Source organism: Prionailurus bengalensis, chromosome A1, assembly GCF_016509475.1.
Source record: "Prionailurus bengalensis isolate Pbe53 chromosome A1, Fcat_Pben_1.1_paternal_pri, whole genome shotgun sequence".
Lineage (NCBI taxonomy): Eukaryota > Metazoa > Chordata > Mammalia > Carnivora > Felidae > Prionailurus > Prionailurus bengalensis.
Window position 1 is genome coordinate 110,035,228 of NC_057343.1, and position 12,257 is coordinate 110,047,484.

Sequence of the window (12,257 nt, forward strand, 5' to 3'; positions counted from 1 at the left end):
GCCCGACGCAGGGCTCGAACTCACGGACTGTGAGATCATGACCTAAGCTGAAGTCGAATGCTTAACTGACTGAGCCACCCAGGCACCCCTAAAGGATGGTTAATCTTAAAGTTGCCCAAAGAACTTGGATTTGAGAGTAAACAAATTTGTACCATCTTAGTAAGCTACTCGTATAGATCTTAAATATCACTGTAATGACCCAACCTTACATTTCTGTATTCTTAAGATTTTTTTTTAATTGACATATCTTTCCAGGGAACTTTTATAACTTGCAAGATGTTATTTGGCTTTGTAAAAAATTTGGAATTGATACATATATTTGCAAATAAGTACAGCTTTCTAAACTCCTGTGGTCTGTAAGAAAGAATTTCATTTATTTCCTAAATATTTATTGAGTGTTTCCTGTGTGTGAGGGCATATAGTGTATACTGTGCTTAGGGCTGCAGGTAGTAGGAGAACCACAATGGTGTCCTTGCCCTTAAAGTGTTTCTATTCTAAGTAAGAGCATTCTTGAAAGTGGGTATTTTCTAGATTTCACATAGTAGAAGAATTCTTTTTACCCATTTAAAAGTTACTGATTTGGACTTTTAAATTTATCTGTAAATACTGGTATAGTTTATTTATTTAAATTTTTAAAATTTTTCCTCTGGTGCTCGTCGTGACAGGTATACTCCTTCCTCCCCATCATCTCTTTCACCCATCCTCCAACCCACCTCCCCTCCGGTACCTATCAGTTTGTTCTCTATAGTTAAAAGTCTGTTTGTCTCTGTTTTTCCCTTTACTTGTTTGTTTTGTTTCTTAAATTTCACTATAAGCGAATTCATATGGGATTTGTCTTTCTCTGACTTATTCCACTTAGCATTATACTTTCTAGCTCCATCCATGTTGTTGCAAGTGGCAAGGTTTCATTATTTTTTATGGCTGAATAATATTCCACTGTGTATATATACTACATATTTATCCATTCATCAGTTGATGGTCACTTGGGATGCTTCCATATCTTGGGGATTATAAATAATGCTGCTATAAACATAGGGGTACATGTGTCCCCCTCGAATTAGTGCTCTTGAATTCTTTGGGTAAATGCCCAGTAGTGCAATTGCTGGATCATAAAGTAGTTCTATTTTTACCTTTTTTTTTTTTTTAATTTTTTTTGTTATTTTTTTTATTTTTAACTTTTTGAGGAACCTCCATACTGTTTCCCACATTGGCTGCACCAGTTTGTATTCCCACCAGCAATACACAGGGGTTCCTTTTACTACACATCCTCACCGGCACCTTGTGATTTTAGCCATTCTGACAGGTAAGAGGTGATATCTCATTGTAGTTTTGATTTGCATTTCCCTGATGATAAGTGATGTTGAGCATCTTTTCATGGGTCTGTTAGCCATCTGGATGTCTGCCTTGGAAAAAGATACTTGGGGGGCGCCTGGGTGGCGCAGTCGGTTACGCATCCGACTTCAGCCAGGTCACGATCTTGCGGTCGGTGAGTTCGAGCCCCGCGTCGGGCTCTGGGCTGAGGGCTCAGAGCCTGGAGCCTGTTTCCGATTCTGTGTCTCCCTCTCTCTCTGCTCCTCCCCCATTCATGCTCTGTCTCTCTCTGTCCCCAAAATAAATAAACGTTGAAAAAAAAAAAAAATTAAAAAAAAAAAAAAGATACTTGGATATTTGTTTTTTTGGGTGTGAGTTGTATCAGTTCTTTATATGTTTTGGATATTAACCCTTTATCGGATATGTCATTGGCAGATAATTTCTCCCATTCCATAGATTGCCTTTTAGTTTTTTGTTTTTTTTGTTTTTAATTTTTTTTTCAACGTTTTTATTTATTTTTGGGACAGAGAGAGACCGAGCATGAATGGGGGAGGGGCAGAGAGAGAGGGAGACACAGAATCGGAAACAGGCTCCAGGCTCTGAGCCATCAGCCCAGAGCCTGATGCGGGGCTCAAACTCACGGACGGCGAGATAGTGACCTGGCTGAAGTCGGACGCTTAACCGACTGCGCCACCCAGGCGCCCCTGCCTTTTAGTTTTGATTGCTTGAAGCTTTTTATTTTGATGTAGTCCCCATAGTTTATTTTTGCTTTTGTTTCCCTTGCCTCAGAGGACCTGTCTGGAGAAAAGTTGCTATCATTGATGTCTGAGTAATTACTGTCTGTGCTTCTCTTCTAGGATTTTTATGGTTTCAGGTCTCAAATTTAGATCTTCAACCCATTTTGAGTTTATTTTTGTGTATGGTGTAAGAAAGTGGTCCCGTTTCATTCTTCTGCATGTTGCTGACCAGTTTTCCCAGTACCCATTTGTTGAAGAGATGGTCTTTTTCCCACTGGATATTCTTTCCTGCTTTGCCAAAGATTAATTGACCATATAGTGGTGGGTTTATTTCTGGATTTTCTATTCTGTTTTATCAATCTATGTGTCTACTTTTGTGCCAGTACTGTACTGTTTTGATCATTGTAGCTTTGTAATATAACTTGAGATCTGGAACTGTGATGCCTCCAGCTTTGCTTTTCTTTTTCAAGATTGCTGTGGCTGTTTGGAATTTTTTGTGGTTCCATATATATTTTAGGATTGTTTATTCCGGTTTTATGAAAAATGCTGTTGGTATTTTGATAGGGATTGCATTAAATCTGTAGATTGCTTTGGGTAGTATGGACATTTCAACAATATTTGCTCTTCCAGTCCATGAGCATGGAATTCTTTCCACTTTGTGTCATCTTCAGTGTTTTTCATCAGTGCTTTGCAGTTTTCAGAATACAGGTTTTTGGTTAGGTTTATTCCTAGGTGTCTTATTATTTTTGGTGCAGTTGTCAATGGGACTGTGTTCTTATTTTCTCTTTCTGCTGTTACATTATTGGTGTATAGAAATACAATTGATTTTGGGCACATGGGTGGCTCAGTTGGTCAAGCATCCGACTCTTGATTTCAGCTCAGTTCATGATCTCATGGTTCATGGGTTTGAGCCCCACGTTGGACTCTGTGTTGACAGCATGAAACCTGTTTGGGATCCTGTCTCCCTCTCTGTCAGTCCTTCCCCCTGCTTGCTCTCTAACTCTCAAAAAAAAAAAACAAAAACCAAAAACCAGTCGATTTTGTATCCTTCAGCTTTACTGAATTTGTTTTTCAGGTCTAGGAGCTTTTAGGTGGTCTTTTGGGTTTTCTCTGTATGTATAATATGTCATCTGCAAATAGTGAAAGTTTTACTTCTTCCTTACTGATTTGGATGCTTCCTATTTCTTTTTGTTGTCTGATTGCTGTGGCTAGGACTTCAGTACTATGTTGAATAAAAACAGTGAGAGTGGACATCCTGCATTGTTCCTGACTTTGGAGAAAGGCTCTCACTTTTTCCCCATTGAAGATGATGTTAGCTATGTGTTGAAAATCTGTGGACTTTATTATGTTGAGGTTTGTTGCCTCTAAACCTACTTTGTTGAGGGGTTTTATCATGAATGGATGCTGTACTTTGTCAAATGCTTTTTCTCATCTGTTGAAATGCTCCTATGGTTCTTATCCTTCTTTTATTGATGTGATATGTCATGTTGATTGATATGCCGATATTGAATCACTCTTGCAATTTAGGAATAAATCCCATTTGATTGTGGTGAATGATTTTTTAATGTTTGTTGAAATCAGTATTTTGTAGAGGATTTTTGCATTTGCGTTCCTCAGAGAAAATAGCCTGTAAATCTCTTTTTTTATGGTGTCTTTATCTGGTTTTGGTATTGGTAATGCTGGCTTCATAGAATGAATTTGGAAGTTTTCCTTCCTTTTCTATTTTTTGGGATACTTTGAGAAGAATAGGTACTAACTTGTCTTTAAATGTTTGGTAGAATTCACCTGTGAAGCCATTGGTTCTGGACCTCTGTTTGTTGGGAGGGTTTTTTTTTTTTGTCTGTTTTTTATTTTTAGAGAGAGTATGAGTGGGGAAGGGGGTAGAGGGGGAGAGAGAATGTTAAGCAGCTTCACACTCAGTACAGAGCCCAACTCAGGACTTAATCTCATGACCTTGGGATTGTGACCTGAGCCAAAATAAAGAGTTAGACATTCAACCAAATTGAGCCACCCAGGCACCCCTGTTGGTTGGGAGTTTTTTGATTACTGATTTATCTGCTGGTAATTGATCTGTTAAAATTTTATGTTTCTTTCTGTTTCTGCTTTAGTAGGTTATATGTTTCTAGTAGTTTATTCATTTCTTGTAGGTTTTCCAATTTGTTGGCAAATAAATTTTCATAATACTCTCTTACAATTGTTTGTATTTCTGTGGTGTTGGTTGTTATGTTTCCTCCTTTACTAATGATTTTGTTTATTTCAGTCCTCTCTCTCTCTCTCTCTCTCTCTTTTTTTGATGAGGCTGGCCTAGGACCTTACCAATTTTGCTGAAATTTTCAAAGAACCAGCTCCTGGTTTTATTGATATTTTTTTTTTTTTTTTTTTTTTTGGTTTGTGTCATTTATTTCTGCTCTAATCTTTATTATTTCCTTCCTTCTGTGGGTTTTGGGATTTATTTGCTCTTTCTTTTTTAGTTCCTTTAGGTGTAAAGTAAGGTTGTCTATTTGAGATTTTTCTTACTTCTTGAGGTAGGCCTGTATTGCTGTAAACTTCCCTCTTAGAATCACTTTTGCTGCATCCCAAAGGTTTTGAACTTTTGTGTTTTCATTTTCATTTGTTTCCATGTAGTTTCTTTTTTTTTAAGTTTTGCAATAATCTCTACACCCAACGTGGGGTTTGAACTCACAACCCTGAGATCAAGAGTGCATGCGCCTTCAGCTGAGCCAGCTGGTGCCCTTCCATGTACTTTTTATTTCTTCTTTTATTTCCTGATTGACCTATTTATTGTTTAGTGGCGTATTATTTAATCTCCATGTATTTGTCCTCTTTCCAGATTTTTTATTGTGGTTGATGTTTAGTTCTATAGCATTGTGGTCAGAAAAGATGCATGGTATGACTTTGATCTTTTTGAATTTGTTGAGACTTGTTTTGTGGCCTAATACATGATCTGTTCTGGAGAATGTTCCGTGTGCACTTGAAAAGAATGTGTATTCTGGTGTTTTAGAATGAAATGTTCTGAACAGAATAAAATCTTGGATTGCCAGCAACTTGTTCTGCAAGTGTTCCACAAGACAAGCAAACATTTGTAATAAATTTTATCTTGCTAAACAAGTGATGTCTTGCAATATGAGTAGTACGTGACACCAAATGTCACATGATCACAACTGAGCCAATGGTTCTTCTCTCTTTCTCTCTCTCCCTTGCTGTGAGATTATGGGTGATTGTCTCCCATGTTCGGATGCTCAGTCTCAGGCTGTGATGTTTGGCAGAAATCAGTGATTTTTCAGCATGTTGGAAGGTTCTCCCAACTGGCACTAGTGTAGTTTTTGTCACTTCAAAACACCTATGGACAGTCCTTTGCTTTTCCATAAAAGAGTAAGCTTAGGAATGCTTTGCTTCATTCTAGGTCAGGCTGCCTGCAGATATAGACCCTTTCCTCTGCTGCCTTATCACCAGTTACATGAAATACAGTGTAAGAAAGAGTTTATTAATACTGTAGTCAACATCTGAAAGTGAAAGTCGTCCTACACAACCCTTCTCTCTCTTGTCTTCCTCACACCAGCCACGAAGGTTTTCAAAGGTTAAGTGCAGGTTAATTTATTTATTTTTATTTGTATTTTGTATTTTCTTTATTATTTTATTACAATATTACAATATTACAGTATTTTAATCATTTTTATATGAATGTTTTTGGGTTGTGGAATGAATCCTGAGTTTCCATTATTTCTTATGGGGAAATCCGCTTTGATATACAAGTGCTTTGGATTACAAGTATGTTTCCAGAACGAATTATGCTCACAATCTAAGGTTTTACTGTGTATCTGTTAAATCTACCTCTTTCAGTGTGTCATTTAAGGCCATTGTTTCCTTGTTTTTCTGTTTAGATGATCTGTTTATTGATGTAAGTGGGGTGTTAGAGTCCCCTACTATTATTGTATTATTATCAGTCAGTTCCTTTATGTAATTAACTCGTTTATGTATTTAAGTGCTTTCATGTTGGGCACATAAATTTTTACAATTTTTATATCTCCTTGTTGCATTATACCCTTGATTACTGGGTAGCCTCTTGGTCTCTTGTTACAGTCTTTGATGTAAAGTCTATTTTGTCCAGTATAACTGTTGCTACTGTGGCTTTCTTTTGCCATTCACTTGCATGATAAATGTTTCTGCAAACCCTTCCTTTTTTTTTTTTTTTTTTTAATATTTGTTTATTTTTGGGGCGCCTGGGTGGCGCAGTCGGTTAAGCGTCCGACTTCAGCCAGGTCACGATCTCGCGGTCCGTGAGTTCGAGCCCCGCATCAGGCTTTGGGCTGATGGCTCGGAGCCTGGAGCCTGTTTCCGATTCTGTGTCTCCCTCTCTCTGTCCCTCCCCCGTTCATGCTCTGTCTCTCTCTGTCCCAAAAATAAATAAAAAACGTTGAAAAAAAAATTTTTAAAAAAATATTTGTTTATTTTTGAGAGAGACAAATTGTGAGCTGGGGAGGGGCAGAGACAGAGGGAGACACAGAATCTGAAGCAGGCTCCAGGCTCTGAGCTCTCAGCACAGATCCTGACACGAGGCTTGAACTCCTGAACTGCAAGATCATGACCTGAGCTGAAGTTGGACACTTAACCAACTGAGCCACCCAGGAACCCCTCCATACCCTCACTTTCAATCTGCAGGTGTCCTTAGGTCTAAAATGAGTCTCTGGTAGGCAGTAAACAGATGGGTCTTGTTTGTTTGTTTGTTTGTTTGTTTTTAATGTTTGTTTATTTTTGAGAGAGAGAGAGAGACTTGTGAGGAGGGGAGGGGCAGAGAGAGAGAGAGAGACACAGAATCTGAAGCAGGTTCCAGGCTCCAAGCTGTCAGCACAGAGCTCATTGTGGGGCTCAAACTCATGAACTGTGAGAGCATGACCCAAGCCGAAGTCTGACACTTAACCAACTAAGCCACTCAGGCGCCCCTGTTTTTTTTTTTTTTTAATTCCTTCTACAACCCTGCATCTTTTGATTAGATCATTTAGTCCATTTTCATCTAGGGTAATTATTGATAGATATGTATTTATTGCCATTTTATTACTTGTTTTGTGGTTATTTCTGAAGATTTTCTCTGATCCTTTCTTACCTTTCTCTCTTTCATGGTTTACTGGGTTTCTTTAGTGATATATTTGGATTTCTTTTATCCTTTGCATATTTATTAGTGGTTTTGATTTGTGGTAACCATTAGGTTTGTATATAACCTCTTTTGCATATAGCAGTCTATATGAAGTTGGTAGTGGTTTAAATTTGAACCTATTCTTTACTCTTCCCCTCCCTACTTTTTGTTTTATTTGATTTTTAAAAATTTTTTTTTAAATTTCTTTTTTTAATTATTTTTTGAGACACAGAGACAGAGCATGAGCAGGGGAGGGGCAGAGAGAGAGGGAGACACAGAATCTGAAGCAGGCTCCAGGCTCTGAGCTGTCAGCACAGAGCCTGATGTGGGGCTCAAACTCACAGACTGTGAGATCATGACCTAAGCCAAAGTCGGACGCTTAACCAACTGAGCCACCCAGGTGCCCCTATTTTAAAAATTTTTTTTTAATGTTTATTTATTTTTAAGAGAGACAGAGACAGAGTGTGAGTGGGGGAGGGGCAGAGAGAGAGAGGGAGACCCAGAATCTGAAGCAGGCTCCAGTCTCCAAGCTTGTCAGCACAGAGCCTGACATGGGGATTGAACTCACAAACTGTGAGATCATGACCTGAGCCGAAGTCGGACACTTAACTGACTGAACCACCTAGGCGCCCCTCCCCTCCCTACGTTTTCGATATGTGTTGTCATAATATTACACATTCTTTTATTTTGTGAATTTCTTGACTGATTTTTTTTTTATAGGAATATTTATTTTTACTGCTTTTGTGTTTCCTACTTTCATATTATCCTTTTTGGTCTTTCCACTCAGAGAGTCCCCTTTAATATTTCTTACAAGGATGAGTTAGTGGTCATGAACTTTAGTTTTTGCTTGTCTGGGAAGCTGTTTATCTCGCCTTCTATTCTGAATGACAGCCTTGCTGGATATAGTATTCTTGTCTGCAGATTTTTCCCATTCAGCACTTTGAATATATCATGCTACCCTTCTGGTTTGGAATGTTTCTTCTCAAAAATCAGGTGGTATCCTGGGGCGCCTGGGTGGCGCAGTCGGTTAAGCGTCTGACTTCAGCCAGGTCACGATCTCGCGGTCCGTGAGTTCAAGCCCCGCGTCAGGCTCTGGGCTGATGGCTCAGAGCCTGGAGCCTGTTTCAGAGTCTGTGTCTCCCTCTCTCTCTGCCCCTCCCCCGTTCATGCTCTGTCTCTCTCTGTCCCAAAAATAAATAAACATTGAAAAAAAAGAAAATCAGGTGGTATCCTTATGAAGTTTTCTTTGTATGTAAGTGTTGTCTTTTGTCTTGCTCCTTTTTTTTTTTTAAGTTTATTTATTTTGAGAGAGAGACAGCATGAGCAGGGAAGGGGCAGAGAGAGAGGGAGAGAAAGAATCGCAAGCAAGCTCCGTGCCATCAGCACAGAGCCCAAAGCAGAGCTCAAACCCTAGAGTTCATTACCTGAGCTGAAAGCAAGAGTTGGATGCTTAACCGACTGAGCCATGCAGTCGCCCCTCATCTTGCTGCTTTTTTTTTTTTTTTTATGTGTATTTACTTTTGAGAGAAAGAGAGAGAGACAGAGGTGTGAGTGTGGGAGGGACCGAGAGAGGTAGACACAGAATCTGAAGTAGGTTCCAGGCTCTGAGCTGTCAGCACAGAGTCTGACACAGGGCTCAAACCCATAGACTGCAAGATCATGTCCTGAGCTGAAGTCGGACACTTAACCGACTGAGCCACCCAGGCATCCCTCATCTTGCTGCTTTTAATATTTTTTTTATTTATCAGTATATTTTGCCTTTTTACTTACTTTTTAAGAAATTTTTTGCCTTTTTAGTTATAATGTATCATGGTATGAATCTGCTATTTTTGATTTTGTTGGGGGTTCTCAGCACCTCCTGGATCTTGATATCTGTTTCCTTTTCCAGATTTGGGAAGTTTCGAGCTGTTATTTTTTCAAATAAATTCTCTGCCCCGTTTTCTCTCTTTTCTCCTTCTAGGACTCCTATAATACGAACGTTAGTATGTTTGATGGAGTCATTGAGTTCCCTAAGTCTTCCCATTTTGCATAATTCTTTTTTCACTGTTTTGTTCAGCTTGGTAACTTTCCATTAATCTGTCTTCTAGGTCACTATGTCTTTGCTTCTTCCAGCCTGCTGTTCATTACATCAGATGTTTCTCATTTTGTTTATTGAGCCCTTTCTCTCTCTTATTTTACTCATTATCTCTGTTCTGTGTTAATGGTCTCACTGATGTCCTCCACTCGTTTCTCACGTCCAGTGAATGTCTTTATGATCATTGCTTTAAATTCTCCAAGAGGCACGTTACTTATATCTGTTTCACTTAGATCTCTAATCATGGCCTTGTTCTGTTCTTACATTTGGGACAAATTCATCTGTCTTCTCATTTTGTGTAAGTCTCTGTGCCTGTTTCTGTGTGTTAGGAAAGTCACCTATATTTTTTGTTATTGGGGTAATGGCTCTATGAAGAAGAGGTCCTTTAGTGCCCTGCAGTTTAGTTTCATCTGTTCCCCAGGGCCTGGTGCTTCTAGGAGTGTCTCTAGTGTGTACTTCATGTGCTTTGCTGTTGTGTCCTGGCTGCTTTATCCTTTGGGCCAGTCTCTTTGCCTGTATGTGGGCAGCGTTCGGTCCCTGGCCTGAATGTGATGTGTTTTAATTAGGTGTACTCTGTTCTCCTTGTGAAATGAGACCTGTCCCCACCACTGTTGGGACTGAGGCTCTGAAAAACTTCCAGGTCAGGAGATCTGCTGTTAGCGGGGGTTTGGGCCAGTCTTCTTGGGGAGGGGGCCCATTGCACTAGGACTGAGGCAAGCGTGACTGGGAGCGGCAGTTTCACTGGGGTGTGGAGGGTTGGGGCTTGGTGTAAGCAAGTTAGGTAGCAGTGTCACAGCTGGGCTGGTTCCCAGAGGGGTCTCTGCATGAACATTGCCTCTCTAAGACATGCTCCAAGATGAGCAACTAACCCCACTCTTTGCCCCAGGTGCTCCTCAGATCGCTGTTTCCATACTGTATTTCAGTGGGCTGTTTGCCCTGCATTTTCTCCCAAGCAGCCCCAGTACCCTCTGAGCTCTATCGGAGCCAAACACTCTGACTTTTAAAACTCTAGGCTTTATCAACAAGAGCCAAAGTATGGAAAGAGCCCAAATGTCCATCAGCAGATGAATGGATAAAGAAGATGTGTGTGTGTGTGTGTATATATACACACATACAATGGAGCATTACTCAGCAATCAAAAAGAATGAAATCTTGTCATTTGCAACTACATGGATGGAACTAGAGGGTATTATGCTAAGCGAAACTAGTCAGTCAGAACAAGACAAATATCATTTGACTTCACTCATACGGGGACCTTAAGAAAGAAAATAGATGAACGTAAGGGAAGGAAGGCAAAAATAATAAAAAACAGGGAGGGGGGACAAAAACATAAGAGACTTTTAAATATGGAGAATAAACAGAAGGTTACTGGAGGGGTTATGGAAGGGGATGGGCTAAAGAGTAAGGGGCATTAAGGAATCTATTCCTGAAACATTTTTGTACTATATGCTAACTAACTTGGATGTAATTTAAAAAAATAAATAAAAATTAAAACAAACAAACAAACAAAAAAAACTCCAGGCTTTAAGCCCTGCTGGTTGTAAGAACTCAGGAAATTCAAGCCCTCTAGCTTTTTAAGCCTATTGCTATGGGGATTTATTTTCTGCTTGTGCTTACCTGTGTGTTAGTCTCTCTATCCCCCTTCTCTGCAGTTGCAGCTCCCTCCCCACCCTGGGGGTCACAGTCTGTCACTCTCCCAAACTGTGTCTCTGTACTTTGTACTCCATCACCATCTTCCAAACTCCTGGTATAGATCTTTGAATTATAAATTAGAAAAACTTTGGTTTTGTTCTGTCCTGGTGCCCACTAATATTAATGCATTATTTAGTGAATATTGTTTTGTGTGTAGCACTGTGCCAGGTATTTTGGGGGATAATGAAGCCAAAAACTTGGACTTTGCTTTTAAAGAACTTAAAATCTACTTAGAAAAACAAGGAAACTATTTTAGAAGATAGGGAGGATCTCAAATGAGTAATTTGAAGAGTTATGTAAATGGTACATTTGAAAACATAGGTTCTTTAGGAGCTAAAAGGTGGTGGCTGTAGCACAGTGAGGAAAGAAAAAATAGATAAATTGGACTTCCTTGGGGTGCCTGGGTGGTGCAGTTAGTTAAGCATCCAACTCTTGATCTTGGCTCAGGTCATGATCTTACAGTATGTGAGTTTGAGCCTCGCCAGGATCTGGTGGACTGGCTGGATTTAAGGAATGAAGCTACCTAGAGTTGTCACAATAGATCCAAACCACCAAGAGGCCATAATAGAAGCTGAGAAGTTTCTGAGTGGAGTACCATAGCTGAGATGTTAATATCCAATGCTTTTAAGAATCAATCCTGTTCTTTTTGTTGCTGCTCAAAAGATATTTTCTGAACACAAAATTTTTTTCATAAGTGATAATGAATGGTCCAGTCACTGAACAGGGTGTTTTAAAATGCATTATGTGAACTCCATAGTAATCCTGTGAGGTTTTATAGGCAAGAAAACTGTGGCACAGGTGTTCACATTGCAACCATGGTGTGGAACCAGGGTTAGAGTCCAAACCTCTCTGAATCCTAAGCCCATACTTTTTGTTTTAAGTTGAATTTATTGAATGGGGCGCCTGGGTGGCGCAGTCGGTTAAGCGTCCGACTTCAGCCAGGTCACGATCTCGCGGTCCGGGAGTTCGAGCCCCGCGTCGGGCTCTGGGCTGATGGCTCAGAGCCTGGAGCCTGTTTCCGATTCTGTGTCTCCCTCTCTCTCTGCCCCTCCCCCGTTCATGCTCTGTCTCTCTCTGTTCCAAAAATAAATAAAAGTTGAAAAAAAAAAATTAAGTTGAATTTATTGAAGTGTAATTTAGATAGGTCAGTCTTTTTTATTTTAGCCTTTATAGTAGATGAATGCTAGTATCTTGAGTGGTTTTTTTTTTTTTTTCATTATGGTTTTATTTTGCACTTTTCTAATGTTTATGGATGTTAAGTGTCCTTTTAAGTGTTTATTTGCCATCTGAGCATCTTTGGACAAGTGTCTAT

At 39.6% G+C, this 12,257-nt stretch overlaps 1 protein-coding gene across 2 annotated transcripts in view; it reads left to right on the forward strand.

The window, feature by feature from the left end:
- The window catches only part of RAD50 (RAD50 double strand break repair protein), an 85,899-nt gene that overhangs the window by 16,868 nt on the left and 56,774 nt on the right, over window positions 1-12,257 (forward strand). The window lies entirely within an intron of this gene.